Consider the following 14,392-nt stretch of genomic DNA (forward strand, 5'->3'; position numbering starts at 1 on the left):
ACCGCTGCCCCCCTCTCTCAAGATAAGTGGAGGAATGGGGGAGAGAGAGACTGAAATTGTGAGACCCCTCCTCGCCCCTCTTCTCCTTCCCTGGTTCCCCCTCCCTGTGCCTGTCGAGGCATGCCTCCCCACGCAACTGATGTGAACACAGACCGAGGGCAAGAGGAGAGGTGGGCAAACAAAGAGGCACTGTCACTGTCTCACTGGGGTTTTTGGGGAGGGTTGGCTGGACTGGTGGGGTGGGAGAGAGAGGGTAGTGGGGGGGTAGAATATATATTAAAATATGGAGAAGGGGACTATTGAGAGAGATAAAGACTACAAGCAGTGAGCGTTTCTCTCACACACAAAAAAACAGTAGGGCTCTCTTGCCCGTGTCTCCCGAAGTGAGGCGCGAGGAGTGGAAGGTCCGCTCTGTTTACTCTTCGTTGTGCAGTATTTGCTTAACTCTCTTCCCTTTATCTGTGCAGCTGTACATTTGAAAAAAGGCTGGGGAGGGGATCTAGCTGGCTGAATGACAGCACAGCTGTTAGTGATTTCTTGAGTACAATTATAACAGCCGTGGATTCCTCTCTAGCTGAACCCCCCCCCTCTCTTCACACAAGTTCTCCTGAGATATGCGTTGCCGTTTGGCCCAAGCTCAGTTAAGTATTCTGGCTTTGCTGCTTTGTTCACTTTTGAAAACGATGCCTTTTGGGCTTTTAGACCTTGCCTCTGGAGTAGAAATAGGCGCCACTGAAAATATGCTCTCATCCACCGTGGTATTCTTTTACAGGACTTCCTATTACTGTATATCTACATTTTGAAAGATAACCAAATCGCTGATGTTATGAGTTGAGCCAGCAACCTGGCTCTCTCTCTCTCTCGACTAATTTCGTTTTTAATGGAATGTTCCCTGCCCTCCGCTTTTCCTTGTGCTTTTCCTTCCAGTTTCTTTATCGTTTTGCGTCTGTCCTTTTACATTTCAGAGGTTATCAGAGAGCTGCGATAAGAGAGGAAAACGGAGAGGAAGAGAAGCAGTCCGACGCGGTGTGAAGGAATGGAATAAACCCCGGAGCAGAACCAGAGGAAGGAGGGATGACTGCCGTGAGATGAGAGGGATAGAGGTAAGAGCCCTGAGGTCAAACGGCGCCTCGTGTTAGAGGGCTGGGGGAGGGTGAGGTGTCCTCATTTAACTCTCACCTGGATGCCTGAGTCACCTGCACACTGTGTGTGTGTGTGTCCTCCTGAGCCCTCTTGTAGTGGAGTGGGTCGAGAGATTCAAGTTCCTTGGTGTCCACATCACTAAGGAATTAACATGGTCCACACACACCATCACTGTCGTGACGAAGGCACGATAATGCCTATTCCCCCTCGGGAGGCTGATTAAGATTTGGAATGGGCCCTCAGATCCTCAAAGTTCTACAGCTGTAGCATTGAGAGCATCTTGACCGGCTGCATCACCACTTGGTATGACAACTACTTCTACATCCAACTGCAAGTCAGAGGAAGGCCCCCAGCCACCCAAGTCAGACTGTTTTCTCTGCTATTGCTCGGAAAGCGGTACCGATGCACCAAGTCTGGAACCAACAGGATAGAGCCCTTCACGGGCACACATTTTAAGCTTGATCCCTACCCATGCCTGCAACAATCAGGCCCAACATCCGAAATCAGAAATAACTTTCTCCGTTAGTAAATCCATGAATTGCTACTCTCTCTCTCTCTGTCACTCGCTCCCTCTCTGCTCCCACCAGGCTTGCTCTGCTCATCACAGCTCTGAGACTGAGTATCCATAGTTTCTCTAAGGCTGCTCTGCTCAATGAAGAGACATGAGAGAGCAGTTACCTGTTAGCTACTTTTCATCAATACAAACTCAGACAAAACTCAAAACATTATTTTCTGTGAAATAATCTCTCCTGTCTTGATGAGGTTGAGGCACTTCTGACACCTCGTTATGCTCTTAGTCACATATGACTGTACTGCGCCAGCAGAGCACGAGCAAATGGCTCCGCTTCAAAATGTTAGTGATCAATTTAGTGATACCCGAGACCTGCCTGCACCCTAGTTATTGATTTTTAAAAAACAGGCCCTACCCGGCCCAAATCCGATGTATAATGTTGGGACCCGTCGGGCTTGGGTCGGTTAGCAGAGCTCTACAACAGGACCCTGAACAGCTTCTACCTCCAAGCCATAAGACTGCTAAATAGTCCAGATAGCTATTTGGTTCTTTGTTATCCCCCCTTTTCACTAACTATTTTGACTCATCACATACACTGCTTTACTGCTTATTATCTATCCTGTTGCCTAGTCCTTTTGCACGTTTTATATATGCATATCTACCTCAATTACCTCATACCCCCTGCACATCGACTCGGTACTATTACCGTTTGTATATAGCCAAGTTAACCGTAACTTAATCGTAACTCATTGTGTATTTATAAATTGTGTTATTATCTTTCTATTATTCTAACATTTTTCTCTGCATTGTTGGGAAGGGCCCATAAGTAAGCATTTCTACACGTGTTGTTTACGAAGCATATGACAAATACGATTTGATTTGTGCGTTCTGAATGTGTGTCTTTTTGCAAGTGTGTGTTTGTCTTCTGAATGTGTTTTTGTGTGTACGGGCGTGCGTGACAGGCACTGAGCCATACAAGGTCAGGTGAGGAACCCTCCGTTCTGTCTCTCCCAGCACCTGCCTCATCCCAGACTCCTCAACTTCTCCTTTATCTCCCTCTCTCATCTCACTTTCTTTCTCTCTCTCATCTCTCTATCCCTGATTCAGAGTTAAAAGTCCAGAGTTAATCTGGCCTTCAAGTGTTAATTAAGAGGTGTTTCACGTGAAATGCTTTTTTCCTGACTCCAGCCATCAATTGGGCTCAACGTATCATCCTTTTTTGTGCCTTTTTAAGTCCAGTTTTACCCATTTAAAAAATATGCATTTTAATCCTAAAATCTGTTATCACATACAGTACCAGTCAAAATTTTGGACGCCTACTCATTCAAGGGTTTTCTTTATTTTTACTATTTTATACATTGTAGAATAATAGTGAAGACATCAAACGTGTATATTTTAATTGAACACTTTTCTGGTTACTACATGATTCCATATGTGTTATTTCATAGTTTTGATGTCTTCACTTTTATTCTACAATTGTAGAAAATAGTACAAATAAAGATAAACCCTTGAATGAGTGAGGTGTGTCCAAACTTTTGACTGGTACTGTATATCATGTATCGCCATCTTATCTATCTTCTCTCGTGCTATGGTAGTTCTTTACTGAATAATAAGGGGTCTTGATCCAGTATTTGGTCACAGATTGAACCAAGTTTACTTGGATGTTGAACCTTACCTTTACACAACAAAATGTGAACAAATTCAAGGGGTGTGAATATTTCTGAAGGCACCGTATGTGGAAGGGTCATTGTCAGGGCAAAAAGACGAAACACACAGAGAACAAACAGATACTGCAATGTGTTGCTGTGTTTTAGTATTCCCAAGGCAATGTCTGAGCCACTTAGTCTAAGAGCATTCTGTCTTTCCCTCTCCTGGGCTAAAAGCTACAGTAAATCAAATGCTAGTCTGTAGCGTGGTCAGACTGACTGGGGCTCTAAGATTATAGGTTACGCCAAGATATAAAGAGAATGCTGGAAAGCTGTAATTTCTTCCCTCTCTCCTCTTCTCTTTGCCTGAGATCTCTCTCTCTCTCTCTCTCTCTCTCTCTCTCTCTCTCTCTCTCTCTCTCTCTCTCTCTCTCTCTCTCTCTCTCTCTCTCTCTCTCTCTCTCTCTCTCTCTCTCAAAAGGTGGTAGGAAGTTGAAAAGGTTGACGCTCTAGCTTCCAGCTAGCTGTTGTGGTAGCTTAGTTGCTGTAGCCTTCTTCTGGGAAATAATTTTTCCTAGTCCCTCCCTACCCACACTCACATTAGTGTTCCCCTTGTCTTATTCACTCACACACACTTTCCTCTCTTTCATCCTACCAGTCCAACAAAGGCCTCTTGTTTTAAAGGCAGGTGGCGATTAAAACGTTTAAGGGGAAATAGAGAGTAGCTCCTTGTTTTTTTGTTTTTGTTTTTTTACATCAGGAAACCTGTGAGTGTTTCCAAGCAAACAACCCCATTTTGCTTTTCCTCCTAATCATTAGGGCAAAACATTTTTCAACTGAAAACAAAACCAAGTTTATTCGACAAGCTCAGGTGTTGCCTTCTGTCTCAAAGCCTGGTTTCAAAGCCAGGATGTCACCTGACTGTTCTTACAATATGATTCGCTGTGATGCCCCCTTGATTAAGGGCTCACGCTGTCAGCACATTGTTCTATTTAATAAAACATTTAAAAACATTATAGCTATCTTGCTAAGTACTTGTTCACAGAAAGCATTCAAACAGCAGACTGAGGAGACTGGTAGAGAGCGCATGTTCTGTTCGTCTGACATCCCTGTAGACTAAATCAATCCATCACGGCGCAATTGTCAACCACAAAAGCCAATGCAGACATGAAAAATAACAAAGAGCAACGGAAAGGGAATTTTGGTGAACTTTAAGAGGGGTGAATACAACAAATATAATAATATTGTGCTATTGTATTTCACTTAAATCCCTTTTCGATGCTCTTTGTTATTTTTCATGTCTGTTGCTCTGTGATTATGTCAAATGCGTGCATGCACTCTCCACTCTTTCTCCACTGCAGAAAAGATTATCAATAATATTGACAAGATAGTCGAGTAACCACTCGAACAATAGAAATATACAGTGCTTTCGGAAAGCATTCAGACCCCTTCACTTTTTATACATTTTGTTACGGTACAGTCTTATTCTAAAATGCATTAAATAGTTTTTTCCCATCATCGATCTACACACAATAACCCATAATGACAAAGCAAAAACAGGTTTTATTTTTTTTGTGCAAATTTATAAACAATCTAAAACAGCGTTCGACGCTATAAGCTTGGCAGACATGTATTTGGGGAGTATCTCCCATTATTCTCTGCAGATCCTCTCAAGCTCTGTCAGGTTGTATGGGGAGTGTCGCTGCACAGCTATTTTCTGGTCTCCTCAGAGATGTTTAAGTCTGATCGGGTTTAAGTCTGGGCCACTCAAGGACATTCAGAGACTTGTCCCGAAGCCACTCCTGCATTGTCTTGGCAGTGTGCTTAGGGTCGTTGTTCTGTTGGAAGGTGAAGCTTCGCCCCAGTCTGAGGTCCTGAGCGATCTGGAGCAGGTTTTCATCAAGGATCTCTATGTACTTTACTCCGTTCATCTTTCCCTCGATCCTGACGAGTCTCCCAGTACTTGCCGCTGAAAAACATCCCCACAGCATGATGCCAATGCCTCACCGTAGGGATGGTGCCAGGTTTCCTCATGGTCTGAGTCCTTTAGGTGCCTTTTGGCAGACTCCAAGCGAGCTGTCATGTGACTTTTACTGAGGAGTGGCTTCCGTCTGGAAGGTTCTCCCATCCCCACAGAGTCACCTCCCTGACCAAGGCCCTTCTCCCCCGATTGCTCAGTTTGGCTGGGTAGCCAGCTGTAGGAAGAGTCTTGGTGGTTCCAAACTTCTTCCATTTAAGGTTGCTGGGGACCTTTAATGCTGCAGACATGTTTTGGTACCCTTCCCCAAATCTGTGCCTCGACACAATCCTGTCTCGGAGCTCTACGGACAATTCCTTTTACCTAATGGCTTGGTTTTTGCTCTGCCATACATTGTCAACTTTGGGACCTTTATATAGACAGGTGTGTTCATTTCCAAATCATGTCCAACCAATTGAATTTACCACAGGTGGACTCCAATGAAGTTGTAGAAACATCTCAAGGATGATCAATGGAAGCAGAATGCATCTGAGCATTTTTTTGTTGTCTCAAAGCAATTTTGAGTCTCATAGCAAAGAGTCTGATTTAGATCAAGTATTAAGATATTTTTTATTTAAAAAAACATTTGTAAAGATTTCTGAAACATGTTTTTGCTTTGTAATTATGGGTTATTGAGTGTAGAATATTGTGTAGAATAATTTTTGAATAATAAGAAAAAGTGAAGGGGTCTGAGTTTTCCTAATGCACTGTTTGTCCTCAGATGGAGGGCAGGCAGGATGCGAGATCAGGTGGGACGTTTTCGCTAAACTCAGCAAAAAAATATACGTCCCTTTTTCAGGACCCTGTCTTTCAAAGATAAAATCGTAAAAATCCAGATAACTTCACAGATCTTCAATGTAAAGGGTTTAAAACCTGTTAAGCCTACCCCCTACTTTTTTGAACATTCTGTTAAAAATCGCGCAACATTTCAGCGTCCTGCTACTCATGCCAGGAATATAGTATATGCATATGATTAGTATGTGTGGATAGAAAACACTCTGACATTTCTAAAACTGGTTAAATCACAGCTGTGACTATAACATAACGTGTGTTTCATCGAAAGGCGGAAGAAAAACTGATCACTGAAAACTGGAAAATATATCAATGCGCCACTTGCATGTATTGTCTATCGGAAAGAAAATTAGATTGGGCTGAGATTGCAAGTCCTACAGCTTCCACAGGATGTCGCCAGTCTTGTCAATTGCCTGCGCTTTGTTTCTTGGTCAAACGAGTAAGAGAGATCCCATTCCTTCCGGTCTCCGACAGGATGTTTTGGATGAGAAATTTCCGGACATGATTTCAAGATGTGGAGCTATTGAATACACATCGCCCCGTGATCAATTTGACAGATTATTAACGTTTACTATAATACCTAAAGTTGGATTACAAAAGTATTTAGAAGTGTTTTGTGAAAGTTTATCATCGACTTTTTTAATTTCAAAAAATGACGTTGCGTTTTAAACCGCTGTTTTTTCCTTGATCACACACTTTCCATAGATCGATATTTATGGTATATATGGACCGATTTAATTGAAAAAAAGACCCAATAGTGATGTTTATGGGACATCTAGGAGTGCCAACAAAAAGATCGTCATCAAAGGTAATGAATTTTTTATTTTATTTCTGCGTTTTGTATAGCGCCTGCTATGCTAATTATTTTGTTTACGTCCCTTTCAGGTATTTCGGGGTGTTGCATGCTATCAGATAATAGGTTCTCATGCTTTCGCCGAAAAGCATTTTAAAAATCTGACTTGTTGGCTGGATTCACAACGAGTGTAGCTTTAATTCAGTACTCTGCATGTGTGTTTTAATGGACGTTTGAGTTTTAACGAGTGCTATTAGCATTTAGCGTTGCGAATTTGCATTTCCAGATGGCTAGATGGGACGCCTGCGTGTCGGGTGCACTTAAGAAGTTAAACACTGTTTCCCATGCTTGTTCAATGAACCATAAACAATTAATGAACATGCACCTGTGGAGCGGTTGTTAAGATACTAACAGCTTACAGACCATAGGCAATTAATGTCACAGTTATGAAAACTTAGGACACTAAAGAGGCCTTTCTACTGACACTGAAAAACACCAAAAGAAAGATGCCCAGGGTCCCTGCTCTTCTGCGTGACTGTGCCTTAGGCATTCTGCAAGGAGGCATGATGACTGCAGATGTGGCAAGGGCAATAATTTGCAATGTCCATACTGTGAGTTGCCTAGGGAGACAGGACGGACAGCTGATCGTCCACGCAGTGGCAGAACACGTGTAACAACACCTTTAAAAAAAATATATATATTTATCCTTTATTTTACCAGGTTAGTTGACTGAGAACACATTCTCATTTGCAGCAACGACCTGGGGAATAGTTACAGGGGAGAGGGGGATTAATGAGACAATTGTAAACTGGGGATTATTAGGTGACCATGATGGTTTGAGGGCCAGATTGGGAATTTAGCCAGGACACCAGGGTTAACACCCCTACTCTTACGATAAGTGCCATGGGATCTGTAATGACCTCAGAGAGTCAGGACACCCTTTTAAAGTCCCATCCGAAAGACGGCACCCTACACAGGGCAGTGCCCTGGGGCATTGGGCTATTTAGACCAGAGGAAAGAGTGCCTCCTACTGGCCCTCCAACACCACTTCCAGCAGCATCTGGTCTCCCATCCAGGAACTGACCAGGACCAACCCTGCACAGGATCGGTACATCCGAACATCACACCTGCGGGACAGGTACAGGATGGCAACAACAACTGCCCGCGTTAGACCAGGAATGCATAATCCCTCCATCAGTGCTCAGACTGTCCGCAATAGGCCGAGAGAGGCTGGACCAAGGGCTTGTAGGCCTGTTGTAAGGCAGGTCCTCACCAGGCATCACCGGCAACAACGTCACCTATGGGCACAAACCCACCGTCGCTGGACCAGAAAGGACTGGCAAAAAGTGCTCTTCACTGACGGGTCGCGGTTTTGTCTCACCAGGTGTGATGGTTGGATTCGCGTTTATCGTCAAAGGAATGAGCGTTAAACCGAGGCCTGTACTCTGGAGTGGCTCGATTTGGAGGTGGAGGGTCCGTCATGGTCTGGGGCGGTGTGTCACAGCATCATTGGACTGAGCTTGTTGTCATTGCAGGCAATCTCAATGCTGTGCGTTACAGGGAAGACATCCTCCTCCCTCATGTGGTACCCTTCCTGCAGGCTCATCCTAACATGACCCAGCCATACTGCTCGTTCTGTGCATGATTTCCTGCAAGACAGGAATTTCAGTGTTCTGCCATGGCCAGTGAATAGCCCGGATCTCAATCCCATTGAGCACGTCTGGGACCTGTTGGATCGGAGGATGAGGGCAAGGGCCATTCCCCACAGAAAGGTCCGGGAACTTGCAGTTGCCTTGGGGGAAGAGTGAGGTAACATCTCACAGAAACTGGCAAATCTAGTGCAATCCATGAGGAGGAGATGCACTGCAGTACTTAATGCAGCTGGTGGCCACACCAGATACTGACTGTTACTTTTGATTATTTTGGCCCCCTCTTTGTTCAGGGACACATTATTCCATTTATGTTAGTCACATGTATGTGGAACTTGTTCAGTTTATGTTTTAGTTGTTGAATCTTGTTATGTTCATTCAAATATTTACACATGTTAAATTTGCTGAAAATAAACACAGTTGACACTAGTCAGTTAAGTACAAATTCTTATTTACAATGACGGCCTAACTCGGACGATGCTGGGCCAAATGGTGGAACCCATTAAACAACATAACTACTAATTGTAGTGTAAACACCCACACACACAGTTGAAGTCGGAAGTTAACACACACTTAAGTTGGAGTCATTAAAACTATTTTTTCAACCACTCCACAAAATTCTTGTTAACAAACTATACTTTTGGCAAGTCAGTTAGGACATCTACTTTGTGCATGACAAGTAATTTTTCCAACAATTGTTTACAGACAGATTATTTCACTTATAATTCACTGTATCACAATTCCAGTGGGTCAGAAGTGTACATGCACTTAGTTGACTGTGCCTTTAAACAGCATGGACAATGACATCATTTGAGTCATTTGGAGGTGTACCTGTGGATGTATTTAAAGGCCTACCTTCAAACTCAGTGCGTCTTTGCTTGACATCATCGGAAAACCAAAATAAATCAGCCAAGACCTCCTAGAGATGAATGTACTTTGGTGCGAAAAGTGCAAATCAATCCCAGAACAACAGCAAAGGACCTTGTGAAGATGCTGGAGGAAACCGGTTCAAACATATCTATATCCACAGTAAAACGAGTCCTATATGGACATAACCTGAAAGGCCGCTCAGAAAGGAAGAAGCCACTGCTCCAAAACTCCAGAAAAAAGCCAGACAGGTTTGCAACTGCACATGGGGACAAAGATCGTACTTTTTGGAGAAATGTCCTCTGGTCTGATGAAACAATAATAGAACTGTTTGGCCATAATGACCATCGTTATGTTTGGAGGAAAAAGTGGGAGGCTTGCAAGCCGAAGAACACCATCCCAACCGTGATGCACAGGGGTGGCAACATCATGTTGCGGGGGTGCTTTGCTGCAGGAGCAACTGGCACACTTCACAAAATAGATGGACAATGACTCCAGGCAAAATGGCTTAAGGACAACAAAGTCAAGGTTTTGGAGTGGCCATCGCAAAGCCCAGACCTCAAACCCATAGAAAATTTGTGGGCAGATCTGAAAAAGCGGGTGTGAGCAAGGAGGCCTACAATCCTGACTCAGTTACACCATCTCTGTCAGCAGGAATGGGCCAAAATCACCCAATTTGTTGTGGGAAGCTTGTGGAAGGCTACCCAAAGCATTTGACCAAAATTAAACTATTTAAAGGCAATGCTACCAAATACTAATTGAGTGTATGTAAACTTCTGACCCCCTTGGAATGTGATGAAAGAAATAAAAGCTGAAATAAATCATTCTCTATACTATTATTCTGACATTTCACATTCTTAAAATAAAGTGGTGATCCTAACTGACCAAATAACAGGGAATCTTTACTCAGAATAAATTGTTGAAAAACTGAGTTTAAAATGTTGTTGGCTCAGGTGTATGTAAACTTCTGACTTCAACTGTATGTGTATCTCACTCACTCACACACTCACACACATACACACTCACACTCACACAGAGTCTGAGCTGGTGTTGCTTGTTTTTTCCATTTTTGTTCCATATTCCATTTTTTTTAATGGAATATCTACATAGGCGTACAGAGGCCCATTATCAGCAACCATCACTCCTGTGTTCCAATGGCACGTTGTGTTAGCTAATCCAAGTTTATTATTTTAAAAGGCTAATGGATCATTAGAAAACCCTTTTGCAGTTATGTTAGCACAGCTGAAAACTGTTGTGCTGAGTAAAGAATATCAAAATAGAGAGTCGCACACTCCATATATAAACTCCCAGTAGTTGATTTGGTATTAACCAACGTTTCGGCAGCACTGTGCTGCCTTCTTCAGGGTAATGTCATGAATACTTGAACCAGATTATGTAGACAAACAGTGCAACCAATGACAATGGTGAGGGGTGTGTCATAATGATTAAGTTAATTACAATGAATTAGTAAAACTGTTAAAGAATAGTGTATGGCATATTACATATATTAGGCTTTTTTATCATATAGAAACATAATTGAATATTGTGCATAATATTAGCATCAACATATATTATTGTTTAATTCAATTTCACATATTTGTTTCGTATTTCATTTCGTATTTGTTACATGTAATCCTTTGCTTCATAACTAATGCATAATAAGCAACATCAACAGGGGGAACATATTAGGTTTACGCTAATAAGCTGTAGAAAGAATGTATCAATTTAAAAGACTTGTTCATAAAAGAAAGATTTGTTCATAAAGGTCTGAGATCAAAGTCAATATTCAGCCCACTAGGGTTCAATGTTTTTAGATATGATATCCAGTAAGCCTCCCTTTTTGTAGAAGTAGGATCTCAATGTTACCACCTCTCCTAGGTAGATCAACATGCTCAATTCCTGTGTATTTGAGGGAGGAGATTGGATGGTTAGCTTCAACAAAGTGGGCTGCTACTGGATAGTCAATGTTCTTACACCTGATTGAGCTGAGGTGTTTAGCTATGCGTTGTTTTAAGTGTCTTTTCGTTTGTCCTACATAGGCTTTTCCTCATGAACCAGCTCAAAATGGCCAGAAACAAAGACCTTTCATCTGAAACTCATCAGTTTATTCTTGTTCTGAGAAATGAAAGCCATTCCATGCGAGAAATTGCCACGAAACTGAAGATCTCATACAACGCTGTGTAATACTCTCTTCACAGAACAGCGCAAACTGGCTCTAACCAGAATAGAAAGAGGAGTGGGAGGCCCCGGTGCACAACTGAGCAAGAGGACAAGTACAGTAGTGTCTAGTTTGAGAAACAGACGCCTCACAAGTCCTCAACTGGTAGCTTCATTAAATAGTACCCGCAAAACACCTGTCTCAATGTCAACAGTGAAGATGCGACTCTGGGATGCTGGCCCTCTAGGCAGAGTTCCTCTGTGGAGTGTCTGTGTTCCTTTGCCCATCTTAATCTTTTCTTTTTATTGGCCAGTCTGAGACCTGGCTTTTTCTTTGCAACTCTGCCTAGAAGGCCAGCATCTTCACTGTTGACGTTGAGACTGGTGTTTTCCCAGGTACTATTTAATGAAGCTGCCAGTTGAGGTCTTGTGAGGCGTATTGAATCATGTAGTAACCAAAAAAATCTATTTTATATTTGCCGTTCTTCAAAGTAGCCACCCTTTGCCTTGATGACAGCTTTGCACACTCTTGGCATCCTCTCAATGCATTTTAATTAACATGTGTGCCTTCTTAAAAGTTCATTTGTGGAATTTCTTTCCTTCTTAATGCATTTGAGCTAATCAGTTGTGTTGTGACAAGGTGGGGGGTTATACAGAATATAGCCCTACTTGGTGAAAGACAAAGTCTATATTAGTGCAAGAACAGCTCAAATAAGTAAAGAGAAACAACATTCTTTTCTTCAAGTGTAGTTGCAAAAACCATGAAGTGCTATGAGGAAATTGGCTCTCATGAGTACCGCCACAGGAAAGGAAAACCCCAGAGTTACCTTTGCTGCAGATAAGTTCATTAGAGTTAACTGCACCTCAGATTGCAGCCCAAATAAATGCTTCACAGGGTTCAAGTAACAGACACATCTCAACATCAACTGTTCAGCGGAGACTGCATGAATCAGGCCTTCATGGTCGAGTTGCTGCAAAGAAACTACTAAATGACACCAATAAGAAGAAAAGACTTGCTTGGGCCAAGAAACATGAGCAATGGGCATTTGACCGGTGGAAATCTGTCCTTTGGTTTGATGAGTCCAAATGTAGAAATTTTGGTTCCAACCACAATCTTCGTGAGACGCACATTAGGTGAACAGATTATCTCTATATATGTGGTTCCCACCTTGAAGCATGGAGGAGGTGGTGTGGGGGTGCTTTGCTGGTGGCACTGTCTGTGATTTATTTAGAATTCAAGGCACACTTAAACAGCATGGCTACCACAGCATTCTTCAGCGATACGCCATACCAGCTGGTTTGCGCTTAGTGGGACTATCAATGTATTTTTTCAACAGGACAATGACCCAGATCACAAGTTTTTTTTTTAGGTCAGTCTCACAGAAAAGGGTCTGAATACGGTATTTCTGTTTACAATTTTCTGAATAAATGTAAAAACATTTCTGCTTTGTCATTATGTGAAGATTGAGGATTTATTTTATTTGATCAATGTTAGATTAAGACTAATGTAACGTAAACAAGATGTAGAAAAAGTGAAGGGGTCTGAATACTTTCCGAATGCAACTGATTATTGAAAGTTTATCCATTTGTAAAATGCTTTTTTTAGAGGGCGGTACCACTTTAGCCTGTGTAATGAAAGCAATAATGAGTATTGTCATTTAGAATAGAGCATTTCCATTCACAAACTGCTTTTTAGAGCCGTACATTGAAATAAATAAACGCAACATCTAACAATTTCAAAGATTTTACTGAGTTATGCAGTTAATATAAGGAAATCTGTCATTGAAATAAATTCATTAGGCCCTAATATATGGATTTCACACGACTGGGAATGCATCGGTTGGTCACAGATACCATTTTTAAAAAGTAGAGGCGGTGAATGTGCTCAATGAGTGATGTGTCTGGTGATTATGCAGGCCATGGAAGAACTGGGACATTTACAACTTCCAGGTATTGTGTACAGATCCTTGCAACTTGCCTTGGTTGAATTGCACGTCATTGGGCCTCAGGATCTCGTCACGGTATCTCTGTGCATTCAAATTGCCATCGATCAATTGCAATTGTGTTCATTGTCTGCAGCTTATGCCTGCCCATACCATAACCCCACTGTCACCATCAGCAAACCCGCTCGCCCACACAACACCATATACTCTGTCTGCCATCTGTCCGGTACAGTTGAAACTGTGATTCATCTGGGAAGAGCACACTTCTCCAGCGTGCCCATGGCCATCGAAGGTGAGCATTTGCCCACTGATGTTGGTTATGATGCTTAATTGCAGTCAGGTCAAGACCCTGGTGAGGATGACGAGCATGCAGATGAGCTTCCCTGAGACGTTTTCTGACAGTTTGTGCAGAAATTATTTGGTTGTGCAAACAGTTTCATCAGATATCCAGGTGGCTGGTCTCCGATGATTCCGCAGGTGAAGAAGCCTGATGTGAAGGTCCTGGGCTGGCATGGTTACACATGGTCCGCAGTTGTTAGGCCGGTTGGACGTACTACCAAATTCTCTCAAACAATGTTGGAAGCGGTTTATGATAGAGAAATGTAATATTAAATTCCCTGTCAACAGCTCTGGTGGACATTTCTGCCGTCAGCATGCCAATTGCACGCACTCTCAACTTGAGACATCTGTGGCATTGTTGTGTGACAACTTCACATTTTAGAATGGCCTTTTATTGTCCCCAGCATGAGGTGCACATGTGTAATGATTGTGCTGTTTAATCAGTGTCTTGATATACCACACCTGTAAGGTGGATGGTTTATCTTGACAAAAGAGAAATGCTCACTAACAGAGATGTAAACAAATTTGTGCACCA

General features: G+C 42.5%; 1 long non-coding RNA gene across 1 annotated transcript in view; it reads left to right on the forward strand.

Moving 5' to 3' along the window:
* Positions 1-14,392, forward strand: part of LOC123997473 — a 38,772-nt gene that overhangs the window by 12,354 nt on the left and 12,026 nt on the right. Inside the window, exon 2 of the long non-coding RNA XR_006832114.1 lies at positions 966-1,103. This is a non-coding gene — a long non-coding RNA (uncharacterized LOC123997473). The remainder of the gene's footprint in view (positions 1-965; positions 1,104-14,392) is intronic.

This window comes from Oncorhynchus gorbuscha, linkage group LG15 (assembly GCF_021184085.1).
Source record: "Oncorhynchus gorbuscha isolate QuinsamMale2020 ecotype Even-year linkage group LG15, OgorEven_v1.0, whole genome shotgun sequence".
Lineage (NCBI taxonomy): Eukaryota > Metazoa > Chordata > Actinopteri > Salmoniformes > Salmonidae > Oncorhynchus > Oncorhynchus gorbuscha.